We start from the raw sequence: 13,716 nt of genomic DNA, 5'->3' as shown, positions 1-13,716 counted from the left end.
AACTTTTTTTTTTTTTGTATAAGTATGTTCCAAATAACATAGAAACCTATTTGTACTAAAATATTATTCACTATTAACATGAAATTCAATTTAATTTGGAGTCCTACAGTTTATCAAACAAGCCTAGACAAATAGGGAACAAATTGTTCCCAATAATAAGATAATTAAGGCTCCACTAAAAATGCGTGGCAGCATCCATGCAAATCTACGTTAGGTGACTTTTTCTCTATTTCTATATAGTTCCACAGAAATACGCTCTTCTTCATCTTATGAATAGATAGCTCTAGGAATGAAATCTCTGATCTAAAAAAAAAAAAAAAAAAAGAAATTCAACAGTGCAGTGGATGGGCACTAAGGGACAGGAGGACAAGGAGGCTGCCCCCAGTGACAGCACCAGCCCAGAAGCCTCTCTTAACAGCCCTCAGGAACCTGTTACAGCCTTGCACTGCTGGAGTCGGGGTCAGAGCTTTGCCCCATCCAGTGGGTAGGAGGAAGAGGAGCCTGAAGAAAGACTGGCCCAGGAGGAGGCCTGGGGACAGCTAGGATTGAAGTGCAGCTACACATTCCCCAGGCCCATTGGCGTGTTCATGGAGAGAGTTTGAAAATGTATGGAAAAGTTCAGAAGGCAGGCACTGCCGAGCAAGCTATTCCACTTTAGCCATGTGAGATTGGGATGGACAGGCTTACTCCAATGTTTGGTGGCTTTCCTATTGTCTCCATCCTCAAAGCCACCTTCACTGGACCCTCTTTCCCAGGTCATTGCATTGCCTCAGACTACTCCGCCTCCTTTTTTCTCTTTGTGAGGACTCCTGTTACTTCCCAGGGACCCTCTGACTCATGCAGGGCAATTACAGTGGGCCCACCTGGGTACTCCAGAACTGGCTTTCTATTTCAAGATTCTTAAATTCATTGCACTGAAAAAAATGTTTACAAGAAGCTGTATTCACAGATCTGGAGATTAGAATGTGGGCATTGTTCTGCCCACACCACTTTCATATAGATAAGGATTTAAATCAATTCCCCAAAGGTCAAGCTTGCACTCCGATATTTAATTGGTAAATTTATAGTCACCCTCAAACCCTCTTAATTTAGGAAAGTATTACATCACTTTACCATTGCATTTATTAATTCCAATTTACAGAGTAAAAAACTGAGGTTTCCAGGGTAAGTCAACTTAATAAAAACTTATATAGCTAGTAAGTAGTCAGGCTACCCTTATGATCTCAACGGTATTCCTAATCTCTGTTGCCTCCAAGTAATATAAATATGGGACACAGAATACACAAATTTATAACTAATAAAATTATACTAAGACCAATTTTATAATAATCAAATATGCAAAAATAAACTCATTTTTTTCATGAGTGGCCATTAAACAAAAACAGTGCACAAAAATGTGTCTGAGATTGCCTAGTATTTATTTAAAACCAACTCCAAGGAATATCAATTTCTCAGAGAACAGTGACAATCATTAATATAAATGGCTTTGTGTTCTGATTTCCTTGATTACTCATATGTATCCAGGTCATTATGCATAGCTTTGGGAGGAAAGTTACAATTTTTCTTTATTTACTCTCACTACACTGCCAATCAAATTCCTGACAATGATTATGCTGTAGTTAGTTTGGGGAAATCAATTATTTCACTGATCAACTTCTAATAAGATTTCTGTATCTGAACTGAATATGTGGATTCCTATTTTTTAAGACAATCATTAACTTTTAAAGACACTGAAACATTTTTTTTCCTATTTACTTATCTGCCTGAACTTTCTAGAGACCATACCATGGGAATGGAGAGAAAGAACCAAAATAACTATAAAGTAATCATTGACTATAATGTCAGATCAAGCAGATTTGAATTTGAAATAATCATTGACTATGATGGCAGATAAATATAGACTTGAAACCAGACCTTAGAATTTATTAACTAAGAGAACTTGAACACACCATTTAGTATCATTAATCCTCAACTTTATTGTACACAAAGTGATATTTAAAAGATGAACAGTTATAGCGACATACTTGTCACATAGTAATAAACACAATGACTAATCTCTAGTTATTATTTATTATTTTGCTTCTCATATTTCAGTACTTTATCTATATCAACTTATTTACAGATCATTCAAGATGGATAATATTATCATCCCCATTTTTCAGATGAGTAAAGTTTATGTTTTTAACATGAGAAAGTTTAGAAGCTGAGTTTTATTAAAAAGGAGAGATTTATGAAGCAATAGTAAAGAACAATTATAGGTAGCAGTAGAGCTACTTAAGAGTATAGGATTTTTATTATTTCCTTTTCGGGGGAGGGGGCAGCACTACTCAGGGACACTCAGCCACTAAGACCCATCCCTAGCCCTATTTTGTATTTTATTTAGAGACAGTTTCTCCCTGAGTTGCTTAGCGCCTCACTTTTTGCTGAGGCTGACTTTGAACTTGTGATCCTTCTGCCTCAGCTTTCTGAACTTCTGGGATTACACAGGTTCACAACTTCACCCAGATCGTATCTTTTTTTTTTTATTTTTGTTTGTTTTTAGCATAATAATAGTCCTGCCAATTATATTTATGACTGAAAAGGCATACCTGAGCAAAAGGGATGTTGCTATTTTATTTAACCTATGAATAGTCGAATTCTTGTGACAAAGTGATGACATATAATCCTTTTCAAATATCAGGTGCCATATATTACACACATTGCTTCAATTGCATTCATTCATTTCTTCCTCAGGCAGTTCTGTCAGATGTACGGTGTTTGGAGTACATTTTATTTTTCTTAAGGTAAAACTGAGGTTTACACTGGTTGTTTTTTACCCAATCTTACTATATTGAAAGTGATAAAACCAGAATTTATATCATAGAAATGTACTTACTAAGTCAACACATCTCATCACTGTGAATCTATTCCTAATTTATCCACATCCATCAATTTTCTGGTAATTTATTCTTATTTTAGTTGAAAATGTATTTTTAAAAGTACTTTAAAAAGTATCTCATTTCCCTTACTTACTGGGCACTGGTGGAACAAGTCAGATACATGCATTCTGTGCTGCATTCCACCCTACTGACTGAGGTATTTAAGTTGGGTGTTAGCTCCTCTGTAGAGGTGTTGACAGCAGTAAGGTGAACCTTTCATGAAGTGTGACCCACAGTGCTTAAAACTTTTAGCACTCATGGATTTCAAGTTTCCTTTAATGCCTAAGGATGACAGTCATATAAAATGCTTATTTGGGCCATTGGGATCTAAAAACAAAGGCTCATACATTTTGGTACAGAAAAGCATGGAGTAGACAAAAATTTTTCTTCTCTCCCCTTGTTCTGCACACTTGGGATTTTTTTTTTAATTAGAAATCCTGTCTTTTCATGGGGAAGTGCTCTCAATTTCCTGACCCCTTCCCATGTACCCCTTTGTGTGTCTTGAGGTTCATATCGAAGAGCTCAGTGAGTTGCTTTCATGGTGATCAAAAGATGACATCCACCTTGCCCCTGATTGGTTCCTTGCATTGAAAGTTTGCTTTCTGCCTGCATCCTCTCCCTTCACAACGTACAAGATGAAAAATAATATCTTCGACCATCAGTATGAACTTTCATCGATGTGTCTAATATTCATTGTTTGTTTCTCTCTCATTTTTATATTAGAAACACTTGCCTTCATGTTTTCATCAAACTCAGTGGCTCAACTTCATATTCCTTCACCTATGAACAGCTGTCACTATTGTCTTCATTGCATATGAAATCAGCAATTATGTTAAAAGTGATGGTTAGCAGTTGGAAGTACTGTTCATTATTTTAATTGATCTTGGGCTGGTTATGTAACTGCTTTGGCCAATGGGAGGGGAACAGTCTGAGCCAAATCTTTCAGTGTGAATGTGTGGTTTTGGTTGGCCTCTTCTGCCCTTGCCATCTGCCCCAAGAGGAGCCAATTAAATAGGCATTGTATCTTTAACATGCTTCTTAGGTTGAAGATTTGCTGAACAGAATGAAATCTGAAAGGAAGGGCAAAGTCCAGCCAAATCCAGCCAAAGTCAAACATGACTAGCCAAACCACAATTAAACTTCAATCTCCAGAACCAGAACTGCAAAATAAATTATTCTTATGTTGGGCCTGATATCTTTACTTTTTTTCCCTGAATATTATTCTAGTATAATCTTAATGCATATTTTATCAGAGTAGACCTTTACAACCATATCCTCATAAAATTATTTACATTTTACTGATGAAGAAATTGAAGCACAGAGAAAAATGTGCTTTTTAAAAATCATGTATATAAGAAAGATGAAGCAGAACAACAAACCGAGTAACCTATTTCCATCCATGCATTAAACTTTTGTTGTTTATTTTTGTAATCCAGAAACATCTGGGTTTCCAGAGAGAAATAAACTCTTTAAAAATTAAATTGTCATTCCTTCATTTACTTTGTAGCATAATCCAACCAAAACTCTTACAAATGTGTGTTAGTAGATAATCATAAAATATTTTTTTAACTGATAAACACCATACACCATAGGCAAAAGCAAAGAAATATCTGTGATGGTGTTATGGTGGGTTGAGTATAGATGTGCTCACTACTTTGGTCAGGAAATAGAATACAACCTTCAATCCTAGGTACTTGGGAGGCTGAGGCAGCAAGATTGCAAGTTCAAGTCCAGCCTGGGCAACAGAGTGAGATACTCTGGGTGTAACTCAGTGGCAGAGCGCCCCTGGGTTCAATCACCAGTACTGGGAAGAACAACAGCAGACATATTGCAGGAACTGCAGAGCTTCAAAGGTGCTGCATCCTAATTACCATCCCATCAACATCCCCTTTAAGGAATCAAGATGCTGGTGTTTGTGGCAATCCCTTCCTTGGTATGACCTAACTGTGGAACCCTCACCAACATAACACATGGGATACATAGGTCTCCCCTAACTATGTAGCATGACTTCTGTAACTAGGTGTTCTAAGGAACTAATTAATATAAATATTGATTACAGTTATCATCTCATTATGCACTCTTACCTACCTAACTATGTATTCCATGCAACTAACTTTTGTAAATATCAGTTGTATAGCTCACTATGTAACACTATCATAATTTTTTTCTTTGACATATTTTGGATTTAATATAAGTGTAATCACAAAACTTGTATCGTTTTGCATAGCGGTTTCTTTGTTTGACAAACTCCTTTTATAGTTTATCCATTTTATATCTGTAGTATACTCATGTTTTATTGATGAAAAACATTACATTATATAAATGTCACATTTAAATCATTTGTAATACAGTGATAGTGATTTTCAAAATAATAATATCTCTCATTGGAGGATTATTGGGTAGTTCTTATTAGTCAGGATTCTCCAAAGAGAAAGAAGCAGTAAGACATAGATACATTCAGATAGATGAGAGGATTCATTATGGGAATCGGATCATCTAGTGATGGAAGCTGAGAAATCCAGACCTGCCTTTGGCAAATTGGGGATCTAGGAAAGGCCGTGGTGTAACAGTCCAATAGCCTGAAAACACAGTGGGATTGAGTCCTAGAGTGGAAGGCTAGAGAAACTGCCCAAGGCCCACAAGCAGGAGAAGATGGAAATCCATGTACAGAAAAAAATGGATTCTCTCTTTGGGACAGAGAGAGAGAGAGGCTCTCAACCAAGTGGATGATGAATGTCCACCCTAGTGAGGACAGACATTCTCTGCTCAGTGCACTAATCCATGTGTCTAGTTCTGGAGGCTCCTCACAGATATGCCTGTAGAGGTCCTGCTGGCTGTCTGGGCATCCCTGAACGTAGTCCAGGATTTCTACTGAATTCATGTACTCCCCATAATGAGTATTGCTTATATCTTTTTAATTTTCTTTCTTTTCTTTTCTGAGTTTTTTTTCTTTTTTAATTTCTACAGTACTGGGGACTCAACACAGGTGTGATTTACCACTGAGATTCACCCTCAATCCTATTTATTTATTTATTTATTTTCCACAGGCTCTTGCTAAATTGCCAAGGGTGGCCTCAAATTTTTAAGCCGCTTGCCTCCCAAGAAGTTGGGATTATAAGCATGCATAGCTACTCCTATTACCAATAACATTTCGTTTTTCTATGATGTTGATTTTAATTTCATATTTTGCTAAAGATATTGCAACATTTCAATTTTTTGTTTAGTAAACCTAGAGAGTCAAGATGCTTGACCACTTTCTATTGCTTAGATATCTTGCTGATATCTGATTTGCAGGAGTATTTAAATATTTTGGATGGAAGTCCTTATTAAATATATGTATTAGACCATGTTCTCCCATTTCATAGCTGGCATTTTTATTTTAATGAGTTGTCATGATAAAGAGAAGTTATTATTAATGTATTCACATTTATTGGTCTTTCCCTTTGTGGTTATTATTTTGTTTGTACCATTTAAGAAAAAGTTTTTTTATTCTGTCTTGAAGCTTTAATGTATTACTTTAAATTATTATATAAATATTATATAAATATTGTATATATATATATTTAAAAGTTTTTCTTTCACAGTTAAATCTACATTTCACCTAGAATAGATGACCGTAGGTATTGGAATCTTGTCTTTCTTTTTTTTCTTTCTATAAGAGAATTCAGGTTTCTCAGTAGACTGGATTTAGCAAAAGTCCTTTCCTTTTCTCTTGATTTGCAATGTCATAATATTATTATCCTAAGCTGAATGCCCACATATGAGCTTGTCAACTTCTGGGCTCTGAGTTCTTTTCTAGGAATCCACTCATTCATACTGGCCCTCAAACCACAATGGTTTATTTTCTGTCATAGGATCTCTCCTCCATTTACCTTTGTGCGGTTGCCTAAGCCAACCTCAGCCCTTTACATATCAATTTAAATAACAAATAAATTTGTCAATTCCCACTGGAAAATAAATCAAGGAGTTTATTTGAATTTCACTGATCATTTTGAGAATAATATGAATCTGTACAATATTTTGTCTTTCAATCTAAGAACATGGAATATTCACCATTTATGCAAAACTTTCTTTAAATTTATTCCGATAAAGTTTTATATTTATTTTTTATGTAGAGTCACAGCACACTTTTGTTTCTGCTAGACTGTTGATACATTTATGGCTGTACACACTAGGGATTGGTGATTTAAGGTTTAGCATCAAATCCCTCTCAGCTGGAGTATAATAATAGTGTCCTAATGTAAATGATAACATTCATAGGCAAGTCTGTTCTGGTAGTCCTTTTGATGAAATCTAATTCCTTTTAATGCATGCTTTTAGGAATTTATATAGACCCTGTAGGTATATCAGTAAAAATCAGAATAACATTATTTTAAAATTGCTGTAGTTACTGTAACTACTTTCAAACTTACTTCTCTCTTCAGGTAAAAAGATATACCATGGCCTTTGTGGTCCCTGTAAAAATGATGAATTTGCTTATGAAACCATTTCTCCTGCATCCTCCAGTTAATGAATGCTAATTCTTCATATTGAGAGTCAGGTCTAATCTCTTCAAGGAAGCGTTCCCATACCCCAATATAGGGCACTCACTTCATAAATTTACTAGTAGAATTAGAGTTTTATATGCCATATCCTCAATACGTTATTTACATAGAGAGTCATAACTATAAAACTGAAAATGCTTTTATTCCTCTTCTTATTCCAGCTTCTGATAGAAATATTGGCACAAGTCTGGCATTTAATGAATCTATGTTATACTCAATTGACCTGAATTTCTCATTGTGCATGGGCCATACTAAGACATATATAGCTTCAAGATTATGCACTTGGGTCTTTTCATACCTATTTGATGTTTATGCAGGTCTTTTTTCTTATTTGTTCATTAAAAAATATTCTTCATACTCTACATGACAAACTAATATTTGAAGGATTAATTTGTATGAGAATGTGTATGTATATATACATATAAAATGTATATTCGTTTTTAAGCTCCATTTTTAAAAATAATAATTTTGTTCCCCTTGACCTTCTTTTGCGCATCTGTTCAAATTCAGTTGTCCACGTTTGGTTCTGTTTCTAGACTCTTTTTTTCTGTTATAATTATCTATATATTTATCTTTACTAAATACCATACCAACCTATATTGTAGCTTTATAACAGATTTTGAAATAAGAAAGTGATTTTTTTTCTATTTTATTCTTCCTTTCCCACATCATTTGACAACTCCATTCCATTTCACCCCCACATACATGTTAGAATGGCCATCTCTATGTTTCCCATTCCATATCGTGCCCCGCTATTCTCCTAGCAGCGGAGAAGGCAGCCTTGATGACTGGGAGCCCATTGATTGGCCCATTCACAGCCATGAGTTTACCTGCGCCCTCTGGATCTGATTGTGTCGGACTCCAGATGCACTATTTTCATCTTCCAACGGGTTGTTATTGGTCTGTTCACCATTGAGATGTAGTTGATATTAGGTCATTTAGGCTACATGATTTCTGAGTACCCTGGTGAGGTATTCTATGTAAGGTGCCACAAGGTACTGTTTGAATGTTAAATAATTTCTTCCACAGAAGACAAGTTCTTGTTTTTGAACCTGAATTTTTCCACTGGGGCTCACTGGAAACTTAATATGACATCTTTCCCCACCATGGACAATGTTATCATGAAAGAAGGTGGGTTATATGACCCAAGTGGTAGAGATAGCTGCTCCAATGCCTGCACACACCATAGCCTCTAAAAATCATTTATTTTATTGAAGTCAGAGTTATAGTCTGAAATAGGGAGTGTTATTAGATCTCCAGATACTGAAGAAGTTTTCAGCAATGTACTTCCTTCTTAGTGTTGGGGGTATGAAAGGCAAAATAGCTTTACTTTGTGGATGAATTCCTGTAAAGTCTTATATTTGAATTCTAAAATTTTCATAAATGAGACAGGTTTTGTATTCTCATGCAATTTATTCCCCACTTTCTGACTGTGTGTCATAAGTCTTCCCAGGTATATTTCATACCTTGTTCATTCAGTCTGACTTGGAATGATATCGTCAATATGCCATATTAAAAACTGGAAAGTTCAGTAGCCTATCCAGAGACTTTGTGTCACTTAGGATTATAAGAACAACAAATATTTAGCAAGTAATACATCTCTGTAATAAAACCATATATTTATTGTTTAATTGCCTCTACTAGATGAACACAAACTACTTCTGAAAAGTAAACTCATCACATTAGTTTATTTATACTGTCTACTTTATGCAACATAATCCATTTGAAGAAAATACTGCATCAGGTAACACAGCTATAACTGGGGTTAGTAGAAGATGGGGTTTGCAGTTGAACACTGGCATCTTTTATGACAGTCTATCTGGGAAAAAATCTGGATATTGTTCCTATTACCAAATCATTCTACAAAATTATTCATTCACATACTAGGAAAATGGCCCCTGGATAGGTATGTATGCTGTTGGGATGTGTTCTATGAGCTGGATCTGACCAGAATTTCATATGTTATCTATACTCTGTGCTTATTCTCACAAAAGTCATCATTATTCTTCAGGTCTCTAGTTCAAAATGTCAATTTATGCACTGTGTTTCCTAGCCCTTAAAATGTGTAATACTTTCCAGGCACACTTGTAATCTCAGCGGTTCAGACAATGAGGCAAGAGGATCCTGAATTAAAAGCCAGCCTCAGCAAAAGTGAGGCACTAAAAACTCAGTGAGACCCTGTGTCTAAATAAAATACCAAATAGGGCTGGGGATGTGGCTCAGTGGTTGCGTTTCCCTGAGTTCAGAATGTATAATAGTGCTTTATTTAGAGTATGGATCAAATTAAATGTTGGTAGGACCTGTGTGGGAAGGTCTTAGTACCATTCCAATGTCTTTTTCTCCTAGGATCTGGATTGTCTTGTACTTGGTATATGCTGGTTCTGAACACTAGCTCAAGTCTGGAAATGGGCAATGGTTTTCATTGGAATCTCCTTCCTTGATTTCTTATAATTTCTAAAGATTGATAAATAATGCCATTGACTGCCCCTCTATCTTGTCTCTAGGGAAGCCATGTTTTATTAACCTTCCCGAGAATGGCTCTATTTTATGAGCCAGAGCTTATTCCATTAGTAGGCAATTCTGTCTTAGCTCCTCAGTATAAAATTATTTCCACCAGGTTTCTTATAGTGAAATATCACTCCATTGTTTTAAGGTCTTGTTGCCAATATTATTATCAGTGAACCCCATCTTTTAAGTACATCTCTTGTCAATGTGGCTACCTGTAGAAGACAGCCAACAGCTGGATTCTCAAAGACAAAGATATTTCTCCCATTAATGTGTAACTCAGCAACTCAAAGGGTGCCCTCCACTCATTGAATGGGCCTTCCATAGAGTACAACTGGCTATTGGGTTTTCTAACCCTTATGTCCTGTATCCATTAGGGCATGTTGACTTCTGTGATCACTTTTATATTATACTGAAGTCATAACATTCACTTCCTCAAGATTTTAAAAGCCATCCAAAGGTATATTAAATTCATCTTTTTGTAACAATAAATGTTGCTGAGAATATGAGGAGAAATGTACATTGCTTGTGGAAATGCAAATTGGTACAACCATTCTGGTAAGCCGTATGGAGATACCTCAGAAAACTTGGAATGGAACCACCATTTGACCTGTTAACCCTGCTCTTCAGCATATACCCAAAGGACTTAAAATCAGCATACTACAGTGATGTGGGCACACCAATGTTTATAGTAGCTTAATTTACAATAGCAAAGTTATAGAACCAACCTAGGTGCCCTTTAGCAGAAGAATGGATAAAGAAAATTTGCTGTATATATACAACATAATATTACTCAACCATAAAGAAGAATTAAATTATGGCATTTGCCTGTAAATGGATGGAACTAGAGACTATCATGCTAAGCGAAATAAAACAATCCTCAAAATCCAAAGGCAGATGCAAACATGCAATGGAAGGGAGAAGGGAAGAATAGAAGTTCATTGGATTAGACAAAGGGAAATGAAGGGAATGAAGGGGGGAAGGGAATAAGAAAGACAGTGGAATGAATCTGATATAACTTTCCTAAGTTCATATATGAATACACAACCAGTGAAACTCTACATCATGTACAATCACAAGAATGGGAAGTTACACCCCATGTATGCATAAGGTGTCAAAATAGATTCTACTGTCAAACATATCAAAAAGAACAAAGAAAAAATGTAAAATAAATTTCTTGGGATACATTTCAGATTATTAACTACTATTTCATGGGATGGATATAATTTCTATATTAATAAACTATCTTTTATTTAACTTTGTATTTGACCTCATCTCCCAATCCAATACCCTAAGGTCAAGTCCTTTAACTATTCTATAGGGGTAATATACATTTTTATGCTTCTGCCAATCTTTCCAGCTGTGTTTCCTTTCTTTCCTTTGCAGATCCACACATTTACGTCAATACACATTGTAGTTTAACCATAGCTATTGGTTTATGATTGAGATGGGATGTGGCACTACTTCCAGATTCAGGTGTGTTCTTACAAGACAGAAAGGTCTTCATCTTATTCAAGCAAAGACAAGCAATAAAGAACGTATCAGGGAGGAGTGGGCTATTTTTGCTGTCACAAAGTTTTGGGATACATGAGATAGCCCAAAGCTGTTGCCCCATTCTTTATCCCAGAATCCCAAACCATCTTCATCACTGCCCGGATCTTGAAATGGCAAGTCTTCCAAAGCTGAGATGTAAACACTCTGTGGAGCTCTCACACCTGTTACAGAGTCTGATTCTCATCTTTGTCTTTCTTTCTATTGCAGAAGATTAGCAGAAGCCTCCTAGATTTGCCATAATTTAACGATTAATTCATCTTGACCTTTCAACAAGTTTTTTGATGAATCAATATTCTGTAGCACCAGACATTTAATACAACTTCTCTTGTATCTTGAATGCTTGGTGTATCATATTACCAAGGCATGAGCTTCAGAAGTCAGTCTATCTTGAAATACTGCCAATGATTTTTAAGACTTCTTTACTGCCTTGTTCTAAGTATTGCAACTATATGACAGAGAAGGGGTCCACAGTATCACCTAAAAACAGATGATATGTACCCAAAGCACGCTTTCAAGTCTGCTCCAAGGACAACTCTTGGTAGAGTATTATTGAGCAGATTTTCCAAGAACCACTTTCTGAACCAGAAGATTGCTTCACGGGGGGTTATGGAGCATTATTCTCAGAAACAAAAGCTATAAGTGTGAGGGAAGAATTAGAACAAAGAAAATAAATTGTGACATAAGAATTACAGAGACCCAGTTGACTCAATGTAAAGTTTTCATCTTGGAAGGCCCATTAGATATATTCTAAACTGTACACATCAAAACAACAAGAGTTTGGGGAACCCTTGCTTGGAGAGTCGGTAAAGCCTTGAGCAAAACAGGTTCTTTGGAAGGAAAGCAATCCCTAGAGTTGCACTTAGCTCTGAGGTTTTGGACCACAGTACTCTGACAGCTTGGAGAAGAATTGTGGAATGGTGAAAGAGATACCTGAACAGCACAATACAGCATCCAAACCATCATGTTTTCAACAAACGATAAAACATGTTAGTAGCATTAAAACGACGCCTCATCACGTGCATGTGCTGCTGCTTAAATCATGCAGGCACCTTAAATTATACTGGCATGTGGCAACAGCGTAAGTACTTTGGATACAGATGCTTTTCCTTACCTCTTGTATGTTCTTTAATTTCTTTGAAAATAAGAAATCATTCTTTATATCATCAGAATTGTCATACTCCTTTTATTGTTAAAGTAATTTTTTCTATTTAAAAACAGCAACAAATTTTTAAAAAAGACTCTTATTTCCTCTAAATTCTGGTATGCTTTTAGGTTTTTAGTTTTCAAATCACATAAAAAGCAAATGGAGGTTGAGGTTGTGGCTCATTGTCAGAGTGCTTGCCTAGCACATGTGAGACTGGGTTGCATTTCGAGTGCCAGGGATAAAAAAAAAAAATTTAAAAACTTTATATTTACTCAGCCATTCTTTTTTAATTAAAATAACTCAGTTTGAACTTTTTTTTAATCTTACATCTGTTTTGGAGAGTTCAGTTAAATGTTTGCAATCACTCCCATTTCTTTGTTAAGATGCATTAAACTGCTCTTATTTTGTACATTTTATGAGTGCAATGTCAATGAACTGAATCTTTCAGTGTTTATATTTCTTGTTTCTATTTTATGCCTCTTGTAACCACAGTGCGCTGTGGTGTTATTTCAATTTCTAGGTGAAATTTGTATTATCTTTTGGTGATATTTTTCAAGAAATTGTTTGTAGGTCAACGTCCTTGTGTTCTCTGCGGAGACTGTCATTTTCCTCCATACGGCCTTTAACAGGCCTTTCTCCCCGAACTGCAGCTAGTAGTGAGACTAACAGGCTTTTGAAGTTGCTTGTTAGATTTTCTTTGATGTGTTTCTGAAGATTGTGGAGAACACAATCAACCCCTGGTGTGTTCCTATATGTTTTGATGTCTTTTCAAATCCAATTTTTGTTTCTAAAGTGTAGAAGTTCACAGCCACATTTTCTAACAGTGTCTGTCTTTCTGAACTAACATCTTTCAGACCCTCACCTTAATCACTCAGCAAACATTAAAATGTCCACTTCTTCTGTGTTCTTTCAAATTGAAAATAGATCATGGTATTCAAATATGCTTGTGAGAGAACAGGGTATATATCAGAACTTATATATGGGCCTATAAAATTTTATGGTTCAATTGGAATTTATATTCGTTTTACTAAGGAATTTTCTGGATAAAATC

The sequence above is a fragment of the Ictidomys tridecemlineatus genome, chromosome 13 (assembly GCF_052094955.1).
Source record: "Ictidomys tridecemlineatus isolate mIctTri1 chromosome 13, mIctTri1.hap1, whole genome shotgun sequence".
Taxonomy (NCBI): domain Eukaryota; kingdom Metazoa; phylum Chordata; class Mammalia; order Rodentia; family Sciuridae; genus Ictidomys; species Ictidomys tridecemlineatus.
Note: the sequence above shows the minus strand (reverse complement) of the source record.